General features: G+C 38.4%; 1 pseudogene; it reads right to left on the bottom strand.

Moving 5' to 3' along the window:
- Positions 1–2,315: 2,315 nt before the first annotated feature.
- Positions 2,316–3,225, bottom strand: LOC148018960 (putative protein phosphatase 2C 10 pseudogene; annotated as a pseudogene).
- Between the last annotated feature and the right edge of the window lie 17,434 nt (positions 3,226–20,659).

The following is a 20,659-nucleotide window of genomic DNA, read 5'->3' as shown; positions in this document are numbered from 1 at the left end:
TTGAAGATACATCATGTTTGTCATGTTTATTGGATTGTGTGTGCATTGAAGCAAAAATAATACACCATAAGTTCACTTTCATCACAAGTTCATTTCCACCACAAGGTCACTTTTACTCAAGAATTCATTGCTAGCAAGTTCACTTCCATCACATTCACTTCCAACACAAGTCAATTCCACTCTACCATTCATTTCCACCTAGAACTCCTAAGTTCATTTTCACTATAAATTCACTTCCACCAAGGCATTGCTAAGTTCATTTCCACCTTAAAATTCATTTCCACAACTCTAAATTTATTTCCACCTAGGTATCCACAAGTTCACTTCCACTAAGGTCACTTCCACCAAGTTTATTCCCATCAAGGCATCCACACATTCACTTCCACCTTACAGTTCACTTCTGTTAGGCTACTTCTGTCCCACCTTTAAGGCCTTATCATAAGTTCACTTCCACTCACTCACCCACTTCTATTTACCCGCTTCATCCCACCTACTTCTACCCATCTACTTCTTCTCATTTACTTCTACTCACCTACTTCTACTGACCCACTTCTATCCATGTACTTCTACACCCTACTCACTTTTACACTTGTAAAGAAGGAGTGTTCTACCATGGAAATAAAAAAGAAAACTAGGAAATAAACTAAGAAAATAACAGAAAATAACATGAAATCCTTCAATCATGACCATGCCATATACATCTTCCATTATACCACAACACAATGTAGCCATGGAAGCTAAAATCAAGATACAAGAAACAAAGCTTGGTGCTCACCCCAAGATGGTGATGAACAAGAAATCTCTAAGAAAATAGTGTAAGTGTCAAAAAGCTCCCTACATGAGCACTTCTTGCCTTTTTATAGTAAACCCTAGTACCATCATGGCTAAGGTATTTACATGGTTTATTTTGGTAAAGGTAAATGAACTAATGTGGTTAATTTGCTTCATTACAAACCATCCCTTCCCAAAGATGGTTTTGTCCTCAAAATTAAAGATAATGGGGTGATAGAGAAGTCATTAATGAAGGAAATCATGCTGATGAAGATCCCAAAGAATGTGGAAGCACTTTCCATGAAGAAATCTCATAATGAACCTAAAATAGTGAAATGATTGCTTGCTATCCAAACAGGGCTTAATTTGTAAAACTACCATAACTTTTGACTGGAGTGTCCAAATTGAGTGTTTGAGGTATAAAAATGAAATACACAACCTAAGGCATCAGCTCATACCATCAAACCCACTTTTTGATGTCGTTAATGCAATTTAGTTCCTAACACAAAATTCACACTACAAGCTATCCACTGTCTTGTCACTGTAATAATCACAAAATTCACACTACAAGCTATCCATTGCCTTGTCACTGTAATAATCACACTATTTTGAAGGAATCATGAAGCCCTAGAGAGGACGATTGAATATGCTAAGGAATCAATATTGCAAGCATTATTTACAACCCACCAATAATGAAGGTCATTAAAGTCCAATATGCCTCCAGGGTCAAATGGATAGCCATCAAAATAGTCATCATAACCATAAGTTCCCTCTACAGAAAAATATATCCCATCATTGCCTCCCATCATATGCTGTCGTGCATGTTGTTGTGCAGAACCTTGTTGACAATCTTTTAAAGACTGTTGTGAATGTGCAAGAGGTTATTTTGTATATGGTTGTGCCTTTGACCATAAGGTGACTGTTGCCATAAAGATCCCGCCCAAATAAGCATCAATCCTGCTTCCAATTGTAAAGAGAATGCCACCCAAGCCTTCCAAAGCTATTGCTACCATTGACAAATACTTGAGCTTGACTTTAGGAAGATTGATGCTCCTATAATATGACCCTTGAGTGCAATTGCTCAACCTTATATTACTGAAGCATCAGTAGGCCTTGACATGAATAGACATTCCCTAGACACCAAAGCGTCTCCAATCTCCTTGGATTCACTCTCTGAACCTCCTCAAGTTTAGAATAAGCATCTTCCACCAGCTTGATGGATTCTTGCCCTTGTTGAAAGTGCACCAATTCTAGTAACATATGCTATCCAGAAACTACCACTCAAGCCAAGACGTTGATAATAGTGAGATTTTTCAACCTTCTCCAACTAAGCTGGCTAGCAACATCCATGTTTGTTGACCTCCATCCTGGTTGCCTACTCTCTCTCTCTCTCTCTCTCTCTTCATTGTATCTACAACTGTACAACTGAATAGTTCATAGTCTCCTATGAATTCTTGCATCTTGGAGATCTCATCACAGATTTGTTTTCAACATTAGGAAATTTTTTTTACCATACAATGATTTGGTAATAAGGAGTGGCCACATCATTGAAATTGGACTGCAATGCAAGATATATCATCCTTGCTCTTTCGCACAAGAGAATTTTCTGTAAGCTTTTTAGCTACTACTTCAGGATCCTCAGGATCCTTTACCTTTCGGATTAGATTGATGGCTTCTTGATTTTCCATAACCTTCCACAATCCATCACTTGCCAAAATAAGAAACTCATCAGTCTCATCAAGTTTCATGTCGTGAACATCTAGATCTGACATCAAATGCACTTTTCAGATTCTTATCTCTAAAGGCACATGCTATAATGAGTTGTCCATCCAGTTGTGGCACATCACCTAGAATTGTTGTGACAAAACCTCCCTTGTTTTTAATGATTCTTCTTTCTGTCTTTGGTTCATGATCCACTGAAAGCTGAATTGCATGTCTAGCTCTGCATAGAACAGCTATAGAATCACCCACATTCACAACAATGAATCTTCGATCATTAACAAGGATGGAAGTAACAATCGTAGATCCACCAAGCCCCATATCAGGAAGTAACAATCGTAGATCCACAGAGCCCTATATCAGGAGCAAAGTATTTTGGCAACAGACTTTAGGTTAAAAGTCACTGTTACTCTCTGATAATCCAAATTGAGTATTCAATTAATGCATCAAGGTTCACACAGTTTACTATCCAACAAAATCTCAGAATAGGCATCTGATTGCGAGACTCCATAGCTGCATCATCCTGTACAACTGATGGCAAGGAATGATGGTCATGGATAATATGGGATTGCTGCCTTTGGCCGTAATCGAAGAAGAAGAAGAAGAAGAAAATGATGCTCAAAAAGAGGGGAAAAAAATACAGGAACTGACTACTATTATCACAGACCAAAAAAGGCACAGAGATCACCATGATCCATCCTATGTTACCTCTCCTTCTTTAGCAACTTCTTCCATAGCCTTGACCTCTACTACTTCACCACTCCATCTTTAGCAACTTCTTCTCTATCTCACTGAATGCTGTAGATGAATCTACGCTATTTGAATGTGAATGTTGTCTCAGGAACGACCTTCCTCTTCAAAAGTTCTTCTGGACTTTACATTCGTTCAATCAGCAAGGCACCTGGAAGTTAAAACGCAGTAGCAAGAAATTACTTTGGAAGATAGCTTTGATGATGCAGTTGTAGGTTTTGAAAGGTCTGAATAGCAGGTGGAAAGAAGTGAAGCCTATAGCCCTGTTCTTGAGCCTCTCATGGACTGTTTGCTGGCTTCATAGTCAAAGTGGTTTTCACTCTCTAGTCACTACTCCCGTGACTCAATTTAAGTTGTAGTTTTCACTGTCTAGTCACTACAACTAAATCTAATGTATGAAAATGACTTCTGATAGGGTCTAAAATAATGCTCTGATACCAATGTAAAGAAGGACTATTCTACCACAGAAATCAACAAGAAAATGAATGAACTGAACTAAGAAAATAACATGAAATGCTTCAATCATGGCTATGCCATAGACATCTTCCATTATACCACAACACAACGTAGACATGGAAGATGAAATCAAGATACAAGAAACAAAGCTTGGTACTCACCCAAGATGGTGATGGAAAAGAAATCTCTAAGAAGTGTAAGTGTCAAAAAGCTTCCTACATTAGCACTTCTTGCCTTTTTATAGTAAACCCTAGTACCATCATGGCCAAGGTATTTACATAGTTTATTTTGGTAAAGGTAAGTGAACTAATGTGGTTAATTTGATTCATTACAACACTACCCTAAGATTTCTACCTTAGCCTATCCCTTCTATACTCACCTTGGATTTCTACATTAGCCTTATGCTTCTATACACCTTTGCACGCACACACACACACACACACACACACACACACACACACACACACACACACACACACACACACACACACACACACACACACACACACACACACACACACACACACACACACACACACACACACACACACACACACACACACACACACACACACACACACACACACACACACACACACACACACACACACACACACACACACACACACACACACACACAAAATTCCATGCACGCACTTGTCCATCTTGCACAACATTAATCACATCTCATTGCATCTAGATATATAATCCTTGCATTGTGTATGACTAATTTGAGCACATTGGTATTTTGTTGACTATGATATAGGGAGGTATTGCTACACAAGTGCACCTTGCTTTTGAAAAGAAGGAAAGCCTGATTTTTCACAACTCACTCTTGTGAATTTTGGAATAAAAATGTTGCAAAATGCTTGAGAACTTGTATGTTTTGCAATCAAGTATTACCCGTAATTGCCGTAATTCTTTATAAACCCAACAAGGAGAATGTAAAACACCAAGCTCAAGGAAACCAAGAATACTTTGTCACATCACAAGGGCCTAGGACAACTTGCATACCTAGGCCATACACACATTAGGCTAACCTTGTATCTAGCCATAGGATCCACTACAAGTCAAGGGAAGGAAATCATCCGAGCTACCACCATGAGCTAAATTCTAATCATGGGCCAACAAGTAGGAATCTATTGACCAAACTATCACAAGTCCTTAGCCAACTTTGAATCATTCCAAGTCTGTAACATTGAGAGAGAGAGAGAGAGAGAGAGAGAGAGAGAGAGAGAGAGAGAGAGAGAGAGAGAGAGAGAGAGAGAGAGAGAGAGAGAGAGAGAGAGAGAGAGAGAGAGAGAGAGAGAGAGAGAGAGAGAGAGAGAGAGAGAGAGAGAGAGAGAGAGAGAGAGAGAGAGAGAGAGAGAGGGAATTACTCCGAGAGGTTGCGAGATAGAGTTAGAGAGGGAGAGAATTAACTCAACCCCCCTCTTAATCATTGACTAGATAATCTTCTCTCATGCTCTCCCATCTCAAGTTCATTCCTCCTTCTTTATCTCTCAAGCCCACTCGCGAACGATGGCTTTGAAGCAACGAGGTGGAAAGACCATGAGATCCACTGCAACCGGTCAAGGAACGAGTATTGCGTGAGATATGGAAGTGCCCAAGGTTGTTGGAGTTGCCACTACCAACGGAACATCGGGTGTGAAAAATGTGATTGCAAGCAAAGACGAAATTTTCAATGTCGTCGTGCCAAAACAGGCTATTCACGTCTCAGAAAGAGGCTATTGTTTTCATATCGCCACATAAAATAATAAGGTTTTTGTCAAAATTTTACATAAAACATTAGCTTTTTCATTAAATGGTACAAGAACTACTTGTTAGATTGTATGGACAGCATCCATATAAAAATTAAGTACATAAAATGTTAGCTTCTATATTTACACTTACACAAAATGACAGCTTTCATCTAGAGAGCATATCAGTACATGCATAAACTGTTAACTTCTACCTATGATTTGTAGTTAGATTAGTCGAGATTATAATCCGTAGAATCATGATGGAAATAGTTGTAGGTGGATATTACACGAAATGAGTAAAAGATTGTGTGCACTCGAGTAGTCAAATAAAATAACTCGATATATCTATTGTCAAATGCGACAAGGTTAAGTATTGATTAACTCTTGTGAAAGTTTATTTAAAAGCCTTGTAAATCGTCTTGTTGCTGTATTTTTACTAGGTACCAACTAAAGGAAATTCACTATTTCTTAGGACAGAGCAAAGTTAAGAAGATATTGGACGGAATATAAAAATGTGAAGAACAACTTAGACCCTCCCAGTATATTGACTGACAATGACACAAATACTTTACTAAAGGACAAAAGTACTATGACATTGTATTAGAAAAGAGTACAAGTACAATGCTCTATAGGAAACTGAATGGTAGCACTTCTCCTACTATGCATATGGGATTCTGGTACTGAGCCCTCACTGCTCCTTACAAAGAATCTAAAGTGGTGTGATTGCAAATATCTCAACACCCCTCCTCAATCACAACCAGAAGTACAAAGCATATAAAGTCTTTGGTGAAAGCAACACCTACAAAGTGTGGGCACACCATAAACATGGCAAAACACCAGAGGCTGTTGCAGGAAAGGCTAAGTGTGGGTACCATAAACATGATGGACATCCAGAGGCTGTAACAGGGGCCTCACGAAGTGTACAGAGGCTATAGTACATGGTTTCATGAGGAGTTTACAAAATTATGTGCGAAGCATTGGGGCTAGGAAATACAAAGCTAAAAGAGTTTATCCTAATAAAAGGATTGATGAGGTTTGTCCTTCTCCTGGTGGTCTTCTTCTTCTTCTTCTTCTTCTTCCTTAACAACAACTAGATAGGCCTTTTGGGACCTCTTTCTGGCATGGTAGAACTTCTCGGTGTGTCCAGTCCTTTTGCAGAAGTCACAAAAAAGTTGATCCTTCTTGCCTTTGTACCTGTTGCCAACATATGATGCTTGTTCATCTCTAGAGGTGCTTGGTTCTTCTTTAGTTTTCAGCTTCTTTTCTTCCTCTAACAGTGATGCTTGGATATCAACAAGCTCAAGGTTTGGCATATTGATTAGAGTTGTTGATAAATTATTATATTCAAGAGGCAAACCAATGCAAACATCTTCTTCCACTTTAATGTTGATTCCTGTAAGTTGGGTTAGAAGTCCTTCCATGTAATTTAGATGTGTGGCAAGTGATGTGCTGGACTTCATTCCAAGCCTGAAAAATTCAATCAAGAGACCATACTTTGATGACTTAGACTGTGCACCAAACAAGGTATCAAGTCTCTTCCATTTATCATGTGAAGTATCACAGTTATCCACATGGTGGATATAATTGTCGTCTAACTCTAGTTTGATAATGGCATGAGCCTTGTCATCATTCTTTTGCCAAGTGACTGCAAGGTCTGCATCATGAGGCTTCTTTTCTTTTCCAATGGTAATGGCCCAGAGACCCTTCTTCATCAGGATGAGTTTGATGTGGGTTTGCTGGGTGTGAAACCCGATTCCTTTAAAGCGAGCTATTGGAGAGTGTTTTTCCACGTTGGATTTTTAGGGACAGTAGCAAATCAACTTTAGAGTTCTTAGATTTTATTAGTGGAAGAGAAAATTACAGTGTGTCAAGAGACACAAGTAATGATAGTGTGAAAACACACTATGTAAAGACTATGTCTGAGTTGATGCCGAACTTGAATCTTCTTAGTTCAGGGTCATCAATATTTCTTCAATCTTTCTAGGTTCTTCTCCTCCTTGATTTGATGCTGCGATAGTAGATCAGAGTAGGAGTGGGTTGCTCCAGGCAGGAGAGAGAAAATGATGAGATTTTTGAGCTTTAGTGAAGCTTGGCTATGGCTATGACCCAGCCCTGGTTTTTTACTGATTGTAGGAGTTATAGTGGATAATTTTGAAAACTTTTTTAATGGAAATGAGGCTCTCTTTATGCTCTATCAAGGCCCCATAATGATGATCAAGATCATTGGCGGATTCAGGCGCGCAGAGTGGATGATGACAGCAGGCGCAATTCTGGATAGATCTCAATATTTTTTGTAATGCTGGGGGTAGAGGGTACTAATGCCAATGATTTATGAGCCACGAGGGAGTTTCATAAGTGGAGGAAGAGATGTCTAGAAGAGAGTTCATGAAGATATGCTCTGCATTGAGAGATCCAGGGACTCCAAGTAGGGTATGTCCTACATGTTATAGTTCTAGGCTATGGCAGTGGACTAAGAATTTTCACAATGCTAAAGCTATGCTTGCCCAATGTCAGTGATTGATGTGTTAAGAAGAAGATCTAGAAGGAGGGGAATACTTTTCCAGAAGGAAGCTCCAGGAGATTTGATCTGTGGAGTGAGATATAGGAACTTCAAGCTAACAGGGTGTTGTTGGCAGTGGCTGCCTTGGAAGCTCAAGTGAAGGTAGAGTTGAGATATAAACTCATGCACTGATACTGAGCTAGATATGAGATTGAGAGGAACCAAGAGAGATTGGAGAGGTAGTGCCATGCCCGACTGGGCTCTGATACCATGTTAAATATGCGGGATCTAGAGCATGGCAGATGCGAAAGCTATGGAGGTTGGAAAAGAAAGAGTGAGTTCATGAAGACATTGACATGATTGATTGTTACACAAGTGAATTAGGGTCCAAGATGGAAGCTTGGACTCATAAACACAATCTTGTGTATTGACTAAAAATTACACAAATATTTTAGTGAAGGAAAAAAGAAATATGACATTGCATTAGAAAAGAGTGCAAGTACAATGCTTTATAGGAAATTGAATGGTAGCACTTCTCCTACTGTGCATATGGGATTCTGATCCTAAGCCCTCACTCCTCCTTACCAAGAGACTGAAGTGGTGTGATTGCAAATATCTCAACACCAGTCTATCGTATTACCTATAAACTCCCAAAAATTGAAATAGAAGAATATTGCATATTCTTCATAAATAGTTTATGCACTGGTATCACTTATGTTAGGCAAGTTAGCCCTAAATGGGAAATTCATGTCTTGCTTAACAAAGTTGAAAGAAATGTACTCAAATCTTCTTTATGGGGAGGAGAATTCTCATTAGATTGTAAGGTTACCTTAGGTTAAGGTCTACCTTGGCTATGTGAAGCTGTGAGCTACACGATGGTGTGATTGTCATTGCATCATTATATGTTTGAAAGGATTGTTTGTGATTGCTAGAATCTAGATCTCTGATTAAAAACATTGACAAACGGGATAAAATGAAAGATCTCACTAAGCTACCCCCAAGATAGTTACGAGACCCTACTCCAAGGGGGTCATGGTTATCGCCTCAAGAGGCTTAGACTGGCTCCATAGTGGAAAGGTTTGCTGTTTGTAGGGATAGTCTCAAGTAGTAGGAATTGTGGATGCCAGGGGGGCTCTGGCTGTAAATTTCACATTACTTCTAGAGTCTGACGAGCCCCTTTGTGACCTAGGATGGGATCCTGGAACCTTAATACTAGTTACAAGGGTGGAATCTTGGTGGGCAGAATACCCTTGTGGAATTCTGTATATCTTTTGCAAGGATCGAAAAGATGGGAATTGTAATAAACTTCCAATATAATAAAGAAATTTGTTTTACTCAAGGGTTGTTTGAATTGTATGCGTGTCTGTGATATAAATTATGTGAAGGAACCTGTGATTTAATGGACTAATTAAGGAAGCTAGCTATATATGTTTCAATATATGTGCTGTAGGTAATTAAAAAAACTAAAGATGATACCATCATCAAAGGAAAGCGGGTGGGCGTGACACCTGGATAGGTCTATCCAATGGTAGGGTGGTCCTGATTAGCTATAAGCTTTTCTAAATCAACGATAGAAATAAGAAAATGATAAATTGACCAATTAGTTGCTAGGTAGAACCGACTTGCGTTGTTTTAGGGGGCTGGAAAGGGATTTTGCCTTATGGGCAGGAGGGTTGACATACTACACTCCCCTTCATCTTCCATTCTCTTTGAACCTAGTGCAATGGAAATTTCGCTTCAATTCGAGTGATCCTGTAGGAAGTGGGAACTCAAAATTACTAATGCTAGCTGGCTAGTAGGAGACTCGACTGATTTTAGGAACTTGGAATTCAAGTTGATCCTAGTGGGTTCATAGTTGGGACTCTTCCATTGCGATGTAGACTCACTAGGGTCTAAGTGACAAACCTTGTGATACTCCAAGGGAGCACCGGGCGGTGTCATTTGGAAAACCTATTGATGGCTACTAAAGGTGCACCTTGGAATGAGCTTGGTGGTCACTTCACAAAGTCCCATCCAAAGAAAGCACCAAGATCAAAGAAACAAGTTGAGAGATTAAGGAGAACACACACACAAGGAACCACACAAGATACTTGACATTGCAAGAAGAGTTAAAGAGTTTTGTCTTATGGCTATTAAGAGCTTGAAACTCTATTGACATGCTAGAATAACAAACTATATTGTGAATTCTACGAGTCATGAAATATTAGGAGTCACAATAAAGAGAAACCTTCCTGTCCATTTATCCATTGACAATATGACTGAGCTAGCAACTCAAGAGGTTAGGCCATAGCTAGTAGATTGGATGGGGATAGAAACATTCACAAAGACTAACCTAAGATGTATTGAGTGTGACATCACTCACATACATCATGATTGACTAATATATGAGGCTTTTAGTGGCACCCTGACTATATCTACTAAGCCTAATATCTACGAGGTCCACATTACCAACATTGATCCAGAAGACAAAGAGCTAATACCTATTGCATATTTGAGGGTCAAATTAACTACCAAATAAGATCTCCATTGCTACTCTTGTTGACAAAGGTTCAGATTACAACATCTTGACTTATGATGTATGGATTATGATTGGACAACCGGAACTCATCTCAACAAATACAGTCATTAGACCCTATGGAGGATCATGGTATCCCCTCCTAAGAAAATGCAAGTTTCTTTGTGACTATAGAAATTGAAATCATTCCCATCATTTTCTATGTGCTTGAGCTTCCCAAAAATTGAGATTATCACTGCTTTCAGCAAATGAAACCTTACCAAACAACATGTCTTAGAGTAAGACAAAAAACCCAGTGAGGATGGCTAAAGAGTTCTGAAGGAACTATGCTTGGCACATGAGGACAAGAGGGAACTAATTAGTAAGAATTCTCTCTAAAACCAAGGAAAGACCAAAGCTACTAGAAATACTACAATAGCTTCTCAAGTTGTCAAAAGGAGCACTTCATCTAGAACGAAGAGAAGATAAAGGGAATCCTTGGATGTGTGAATGGAGAGTTAATAGAATGGTGCATTGACTTTTCTCACTCATGCACATGTTCATGTCAACATTGGAGTTCAAACTCTCGAGGATGAGAAGCTCTTAGAAATGCCTTTGACATGGTCAGAGCAATCAACAAATTTGTTGGTGTTATCCAACAGTCGTTGGAGAAGTCATGAAGAAAATGACTAAGGAAAACTAAGAGAAGCATTGCTTGATTCTAGTGTTTCACCCTAGGCAATGTCAAGCAAGCATAAAGGATATTGTAGTATTAGCCAAGAAAGTAGAAGGTCAAATTGAGTCTGAAAGGAAATGCTCTTTAAGTCAAGGTTTTGTTGCAAGGTATGGTAGTCATCTAATGACTATTGTTAAGCAACAAAAGGAACTCTCGACTTCCTTGCATGATCCAACATATGTAGCCCCTACATCTTTGAGAGTAATTGCGATAGTGTGTGGTGTCAACATTTCTAAACTAGCTGAAATAGATCTCTTATGTGACAAACTCCTTTTAGAGGAAGAGCTACATCTTGAAAGTCAATTGGGATGAAGCAACATGATGATTAATGTCATCGGATATATTTTCTACCACATGAATTATCAACAACTTATTGATGGCCATGCTTCATTATAATACAATCTCAACTTCTATGAGTGGTTTTACCCCAAGATTGAGTGAGATAGAATCTCATCTTTCCTTTGCTTCTAGCACCATGTAGAATGAATCTTCATTACATGATGTGAAGTGGAGTGATGTACACAAGATTCTACTAACATCGACACATTGGCTAAAAGTAGTGTGTTTGAAACTCTAGATCCTAGGCTCATAGCTACTAATTTCCCTACTAACGCAACCCCCCCAGTTAGGCCTCGTTGAGCCAGTTGAATCACCAAACCATCTAGAGGAGGTTGCTCAAACTCACCTCTAGTTCAGCCCTACTAAACTTGATCCTCCTTCTAGCCTCCAACCTTTGCTCATATGTCAACCATTAAGTACCATAGTTACTTATTTGGCAAAGAAATTCTATTTCTCTAAAAAAAAAGGCTACTCTAGCTTGGAATCCATCTCCCAAACCAAAAATATTCTATGTCTTGTGCACAAATTGATGACTAGCACTCTCCCTTAGGAAGTGCTTGCACATGAAGTTTTACTTTGTAGATACAAGTGTTTATGGTACTCATGAGCCATCACTTCTACTTTAACATTGAATCTCCCATCCTCTACAACTCCATTCATTTCCCAATGAGAATTCAAGTTCTTTCCCTTAAAAAGAATCATTTGTCAAGTGTCTCTTCACCAACATCAACTTTTGAAGTTGTGTTTCCAACCATATTGTTCTCATTGTCGTCTACCACATTACCAACAACATCACTTATATAGCTTGTAGTAAGAATATCATCATCATTATCTAGAGTTCTTCATGAACCTCATGTATTAATCCTCCATTAGGACTACGACTTTCTTGACTCTTCCTTGCATTCCACATCTATCTTTGATGTGGCTGCCATGGGACTAGCAGTCATCTCAGAGGGAGATAATGTTAATAGTATGTTGTGAAGGAAAAAGTCAAATAAGGTCAAAGCTAAAGCCTCATATTTATTTTATGGTAGATTATTATTATTGGATACTTATAGTGTCCGCGTACTTCATGAACACATTATATTCATAGATGTATTATTTTGTGAGAGACGAGGTCACTCTCGGGCACATTATATCATCAGCCACACTTGTATTTGTTGCACCATAAATGTTATATGAATTATGCACATGGATTTGTGATTAGAATAGCATAAAACACGTCTCTTTTGTCACATTTGCAACTATTGTGTGCATTGTGCACATGGATTTGTGACTAAAATAGCATAGGCTAGGTCTATTTAAGTTAAGGAGAAAGCATACTTCAATGAAGGCCTAGAGTCCCAAAGGGGCTAGAGTACCCGAAAGAGAACATAAACCTTAATTTAGAGTGGTGAAAATCCTAAAATGAAAATGAGATGCAAACCCTAAAATGCAAAAGGGATGATGCAAACCCTAAAACAAAAACGGGATGCCACCCTAGAGAAGTGGCCTAACGCTAACCCTAAGCTTGGTTTATAAGGGTGGGGGGCCTCAGTTGTATTCACACTTTTGGTGCATCCATGTTGTGGAAGCTTCGAGTATTGTAGAAGCTCTATCAATGCAACTTTGGAAACTTTCTATTCTCTTTTTCTATTCTATCTTCTTGCTTCCATTATTAAGAGTGAGGGAGAGAGAGAGAGTGAGAGGTGTGCTGAACGAGGGGTTGAGGGAAAGTGAAGCCCTATACCTTCTTCTTGCCTTTCTTCTTCTTCCTTCCATTCATGGTAAGAGAGTTGAGTTTGGAGTTGTGTATGAGGTTGTGAGATTACAATAGAGGGAGGGATTTGGTGAGTGAAGCTTTTCTCCATCTTCTTTCTCTCCTTCTTCTTCTTCATCTTCTTCATCTTCTTCTCTTATCATTGGTGTGCTTAGTGGTGGATGCAAAGGAGCAATAGTATCAAATCATGTTTATTGGGTTGTGGAACCAACTTTGATCCTTCAAGCTTTTGGACTGTAATGTGGAAAGGTAAATTGGTGAGTTTAGTACACCTTAAAGCTTGTCTTGTGTTCTTACTTTCTTGGGATACAGAGAAGGATGCATGGTTAGTGAGAGCGGAGTGTCGAGAGACCAGGTGAGAGATTGTTACCAAAGTGAATTGTAGCTTATAAAAGAATCAAAGTCTATCCAATGTCTTGAATGTTGTGTGTTTAGTTAAGACATGTAATCACTTACATAGTGCTATTTTCCCTTTCTCACAACCACAAGAAAGTCGAATTCAAGTAATATTAATATTGTATTAAGATGTAGATCTAGCTGCACTACACTTGTTCACCATATACATTAGAGTCTAATGATCAATGAAAAAGGTCAATGGCATCACTAGTAAAAGTGGTGAAACTTCTTCACAACAAATACCATTTCCAATCCCTTCCATTTAGTGGTGTAGGAATTCATTTCCATGTCAATGAGCTACTGATTGGTGAATCTCACTAGGATAGTCCAAATTATGTTCTCCAAGCTAGCATAGTACAACTCTCACGGCAAGCTTCAAGGTATCAATGTGCACATGCAAGGTTATGTTCTAATCTATGCCTCATAAAATTGGTGCTAATGTTAAAGCCTTTTTTAGTGCATTGTAGTTGGAGTTCCTTGGTCCACTTGAAAATTATTAATAACAAATTGTATAGGGGGCCAACAATCAATGCATAATTCAGCACAAATTATCAATAATATCTATATGACCAAGGAAGCAGTGAACTCCCTTGTAGTTCATTAGCGGCAATAGGTCCACAATAACCATGAATTTCAAAAATGTTGTTGTGATTTCATTTTGAGAAACCACATGGCCTAAAAAGTAGTCATGCTTTACCCACAACCGGCATTTGAAGGGGTTCAAGGAGAGACCATACTATGTGTAACATTCAAAGACTACTTGAATCTTGTCTAGATACTCTACACAAACATTTTCAATCATTGATTAAGCATGTCCTTGAAGATGGTACACATGACTCGATGGAAGGTGGAATGGGGCATTAGTTAGATCAAAGGGCATTACTATATATGCAAACACTCCCCACTCAATAGTGAATATTTTCTTATGCATGTCATCATCAAGGAAGCTTCCTTCTCAACAACCCTTTCCAGCACGTGCTTAGTGTAGGATAATGATAACTATCCATTTTTTGTTATAGTTAGCACACTCTGACTTTAACATTATGACAATAGGTGAAACCCGGTCTATATGCTTGATTTCATATATGAGACCTACATTTAGGAGTTTTTCTATTTCCTCTTTGAGAACATGCATGTATTTTGATTTCATTTTCATATGGGTTTTGTTCTATTAGCATCACATCTAGCACCATGGGGATATTGTGAGTGATGATGCTAGGATCTTTCCCTTTGAATTCTTCTATGGACTAGACAAATATATCTTTGATTTTTCTCAAAGGATTTTATGAAATGTGTTTCCTCATCCTCCGTTAGATCATTAGCTATGAAGATGGGTCATGATTTTTCTCCCTCGCTATGCCTAGATTGACTTCATTTACCCTAGCGAGTCCCTTGACTAGCTTGTTGTTCTATCCTTAATATTTTTCACTTAAAAACACTACAGTTTGATCTTCTTTCTTGAAGTGTGTGAATCATTTGGGAAGATCTTGGGGTTTCTTCTATTATTCAGCATCTAAATCCTCAGATTTTATCTTCCTTTTCTCCCTCAACCCTTTGCACTGTGGGTCGAGTAGAAGATCCCCTTTGGTGCATTGAGTGTTTGGTGGTGATGGATTTTTTGGATCATTATTAGAGTTGACCTTTGACTCAAAATTGCAATTACTTCCTTGCTAGATAAGGGCGTCTCACCCAGTGATTGCATTTTAGATTCAACTCCAACTTCATACAATGTAACTAGATCTACTTGATTGAGTCATGCATATTCACAATCCATACCTGAGTGTACTCCACTCATGTTCTATCATAGTTATTGGTTGAGTACCTAATGGAGAATTGATAGAAAATGGCATCATAGATGACTTCCCTGATATGTACTTGTTAAAAATCTCTGAGAAAAAAGATATTTATAAAGTAAAATCTTGCCCCACATTGGACTAATGATATTATTAAAGGGTTGGAAAATGGAATACCTAATCATCCAATAGAAAGGGCTTGGCCTTTTCACCTTATTCTCAAAACACAACTATATTAGCTCTTTGTTGGGCAATTGTACTAGAGCTAGGCCAAGATCACTTGTTGAGAAGATGCATATGCAAGCATGAGATGCATGACAACTTGACAAAAGCATATGTAGGAGTCACGGAAGGGCACTTTGATGGAGAATTTATGGCTCACAAGATCATGGAGTCTCAGTTAGGGTGTTCCACACTCTTCTACAATGCTATCAAATTTGTGAAACATGGTGATGAATGCCATCATACAAAGGTGCCAATGCAAAATGATAAAATGGAGTTACACTATTGATAGCCTAGAAACCGCTTTAAAAATAGGAAATAAATTTCATAGGGTCTATAAATCCTGTAGCTTAGCTCTCATAGGCTAAGTATATCATTGTGGTCACACTGATTACTAAAAAAGTGAGTTGACCAAGAGCCACTCATAAGAAGGATGCTAGGAAAATATTGAAGTTCTTGTGGGAGTAGATATTCTCTAAATTTGGCTACCCCCTCAAGATTGTGAGTGATTAGGGCATGAACCTTATCAGTGAAGTGATTGAAAATCTATTGTCCATGGTCATGTTAATTCATAAAAATTCATCACCTTACTACCCCCAAGACAATCATCAAGCAGAAGCAACTAACAAAATCATGATTAATGTGCTAACAAAAATAGTCTTCACCTCTCAAAGTGACTAAGAAAACAAGCTTATGGCAACATTGTGGGCCTATCCTATAACCTACAAAATGGCCATTGTTGAAACCCCATTCAAATTAACTTATGATACTACTGATGCCATGATAGCAGTGGAAATCTTTGTCTCGAGCTTGAGAGTGGCTATGCAAGAATGATGGATGGTCTTTAAGCTTAGACTAAATGATTTATAGATCTTAAATGACTATATCAAAACATGACTACTAGTGACACATGCATCGATCTAAGAAAAGGCAAGATGGAAAGCCTAGTCTGACAAACATGTTAAGCAAAGAGACATTACAAAGGGAAACCTAGTGTTGCTCTATTCCATTAAAGACTATAAACAAAAGATGAAATTTAGGGGTCTTGGCCCTTTCTGCATGTGTCAAATTTAGTAGAACCAGCAACATTTTCATACTAAAAAGTATTACCCACTTGCACACTCATTGCATAAACCAACGATTTTCATTCAATTTGTGAAAATTACAAAACTTGATCCAAAAGACAATCCTATACTAGCAGCCTATCTTAGAATCGAGCTCACAACAAAGAGATAACACACAATTAATGTCCAATTGGTAAGGGAGCTAATTGCAATGCCATGATTTCATGATGTTAAAAAAGTTGGAAAGGAGATATTGTTAGGATGACCATTTAAGAAATAGCCTAAGATCATGAATCCATTTCTAAGTGATGACTAATCATGTAGTTGCAATAGTAGGCACAACCCCCTATATATATGCAAACTATCACACCAAAGTTATAGCCTTCTTGGAGCCAAGTCAAGGTCTAGTCGAAAACCGGGAGAAGCCTTGGCACTTGCAAGGCCATTTTCCAAAGAAGAACTCAAGTTTGATGAAGAATATGAAGAGGGGAAAAGCCCTAGGAATAGATGCAATTCTAGTCAAAGTGTACTAGACACTCTGGGACACGTGCACCGAAAATCTTGTTAGGTTTCTTGATCAAGTTTGTAGGGATGATCGCTTGCCTAAGGAGACCAACATTGGGCTCATAAAACTCATCCCTAAATATTTGGATAGAGTCAAACTGAATGCTTAGAGACCACTCACGTTTTTTATAAGATCATGGCCAAGGCTTTGGCACTTAGGATTAAATTCCTCCTTGGGCATCTTATTCATACCCAATAGTATAGCTTTATCCATGGTAGGAAGATTCATGATGCAATTCTCAACTTAATCTTTTAATTGAATTTTCTATGTCTTGTCAATTAGGTTGCCTGCTTATGATAGAATCAACTAGGATTTCATCCTTAAAGTCATGATAGCTAGGGTTTTAGCTCAAGCTTTGTGAACATGACTCATAGACTCTTCTCTAATGCTATTGTAGTTGTCTAAGTGAACCGGGTTTGTTCCAACCTATTTGAGATCAAGAGGTTAGTTAGACAAGGATGATCCATTGCCCCCCCTACTCTTTGTTATCATAATTGACCCTCTCTTGAGATGCCTTGACCTCGAGGCCCAAAAGGGATTGATTAAAGGGCACCCTATCCCTAGTAGCAAGCAATTTGTAGTCCAATTCTTTGCTAATGATAACTCCAACATGGTAATGGTTGAAAGATAGTCAGTCCAAGAGCTAATCATGTTCTACAAGGACTTCTACAAGCTCTTGAGCTTTACAAAATCAACACACCCAAAACTAAACTAGCCTTCCTGGGATTCTCCAAAATCCTGCAATGGGTCTCAAACTTGGGGTTATGAACCATCCCCCATGGGCAAGTGTTTAGGTACCAAGGCTACTTCTTGGGGTGGGAATTTCAATGAAGTAATGAGCTAATTGGCTCCAAAACAAGGTAATTGATGAATGGAAAGGGAATCTTGCAAGTTGGATAGGCAAGACACTGATTGTTAAAGTGATGCTTGCATCCCTTATCACTTTCCTTGCCATGATCCTTAACCTAAAATAGAGTGCTTCAAATTCCTTAGAAAGAGAATTTGAAAACTTCCTCTAGGACAACCCCCTTGGTAAGAGGGAATGGAGCACCATCTCTTGGTTTGCTAGTAACCTCATCAAAAGTGGAGGGTGGATTGTGAGTTCTATGATTGGCAGATGGAGCCAAGACACTCATTTTCAAAATTATGAGGAGGATGGAGGAAGCTCATCCCTAGTCAACAATGCTTAGATACTGGCTTTATGAATGCAAGATTAGAGGATTGCCAAGGGAACTCATTGGTTGGATGGACCCCATCCTCTCATAGCAAAAAGTAAATCTGATCCAATATGAAATGGCACACCAAACAATCAAGATTTGGAAGAATGTTGTGGAAGAGGTAAAATGGGCCAATGCCCAAGATAGACAAGGAGGGGAGTCCTCCTTGATGTGAGTAATATGGGCCTACCACTTTGCCTTTGACTCTCCATATGTCCTGGTAGATGATAAACCCAAGTTATGCAAAAGCATGGCCGCTAAATGAATCCTGAGGTGGAAGGATGTATAGGATATGAAGAGCTTGCCCTTAAAAGATCCTACAATCATCCAAAAGGCATTCAACCTTGGCCTACTTCATCAACAATAAAAAATGCCAACCCCACCAAATTCCTTAAAACACTGAGTGGTAGGCTTCTATGGATCTATAGGAAGCCTCGTGACACTAGATGCTAGTCAAAGGAGTAGTTTCTGAAAGTGGCAACATACTAGAGAAGATGGCACCCAAGAGCGAAAGTTAAAATGTGGGAGAAGAGGGTTAATAGAGTTTGGATGGCCACTCCTTCCAAGAATCTTAATTTTCAACTCTAGAGATGTGTCATGAACAAACTCTCTACTAAGGAGAAGCTAAACAAGGTCTTTGGGTCGTCTCTTTTGCAAAAAAGAGCCCAAGTATACTCAACACCTCTTTTGGGAATGTATTGAAGTGCACAAACTTTGGAGAAAGCTCAAGAATTGGATAAACAAGACTAGCTTTGATGAGAGGGTTGGCTACAAGATTGTGCTTTTTGGGGACAAAGGAGCAATGAACAAAGAGTCTATGAAGCTCTAGAACATTGTGAGAGCCATTTTGATTTTTTCAATGTTGTATGGAAAGCTAGAAATGACAAGGCCTTTGGTAAATCATCTGAGACTTGCTCCCTCCTAAATGAGTGGATGGCTATTAAAGTTGATGTTCTAGAATTTTGTTAAACCTTTGCAAAGAAATGAGGAAGCCTTCAAAGTTTTCTCTTTTTCTTTGAAAAGAGCATGAGGGGTCCCCTCTCCCCATCCTTCAAAATGCCACTTTTTGGTACATTGCACATATTTCATCACCTATGATTAATATACTTAACCACATTTTTTATAAAAAAATATGAGGATTAATACACAAAATGCTATCCTTGGATGTATACCCATTAATTACTTTATGATTGGGGAGACTTTTCTTTGATAATATATTTGGCATAGTTAATGCCTCAAATGAAGATAGATATAAATGAGGTTGATGGACAAGTCAAGAAGCCAACTTTGAATTTGAATGGAAGTACTATTTGCTTTTTGAACAACTATGTATTGAATTTCTTAAGTTCATATATGAGTTACTCCATTTTTTATCTCATTGTTCCATGTCAAGGAAAGGCAATGACACTGGATAGAGGCAAATTTAGTCACTTGCATAAATAACATGTGTAAAGATGGCAGTTAGGCAGTTAGGCAAGAACAAGAATTACACAAAGTATGACATGAAAGCCATAAGCAGGGTGGCCATAGTTTGAAATCTCATTATTATAAAGGAGTATTATAATGGGTAAAATGGAGATAAGTAGCAAGATACCCACCTCTTTCTATGGGGGAGCAAGTTATGCACCCTCTTGCTATGGTGGGAGGTCCAAACTTTGAGTCCTCAAGAAGTGAAAGTTGATTAATGAACAAAAGATGTGCACATGTTACATTTCCAACCTTTTACATTTTCCCTACCTCTATGTCTTAGAGGCTACCTAGGCTAAAGAAGCTTTGTCCTCAAAGCTTGGAATTTGGAAAATAGTTACAATGAGAATTTACAAGAGAGCTTTGGAGGATATGGATCCATGCTAAGGATGAAGCTCATATGTTGAAGAAGATCCCCTTGAAGAAATGAAGAATGAGTAAGTAAATGTCTCTAGATTGTCATAACTTTCTGAATAGGATTGCCATAAGAAAAAGCATCATAACTTTGGATATGCATTTACAAATTTAGCAAATGAAGTTTCATTAGATAATAGACACTATGTAGTAGCTCCTCCAACTATAAATATTACATTTTGACCAAGTTATGACAATTTATTTTATGATAGAAAATTTACACAACAAACTACCATGTTTAGGAATTCACTATTC

This window comes from Lygodium microphyllum, chromosome 20 (genome assembly GCF_053477565.2).
Source record: "Lygodium microphyllum isolate KBCC chromosome 20, Lygodium_microphyllum_v1.1.10, whole genome shotgun sequence".
Classification (NCBI taxonomy): Eukaryota; Viridiplantae; Streptophyta; class Polypodiopsida; order Schizaeales; family Lygodiaceae; genus Lygodium; species Lygodium microphyllum.
This window is presented reverse-complemented; position numbering and strand designations above follow the sequence as displayed.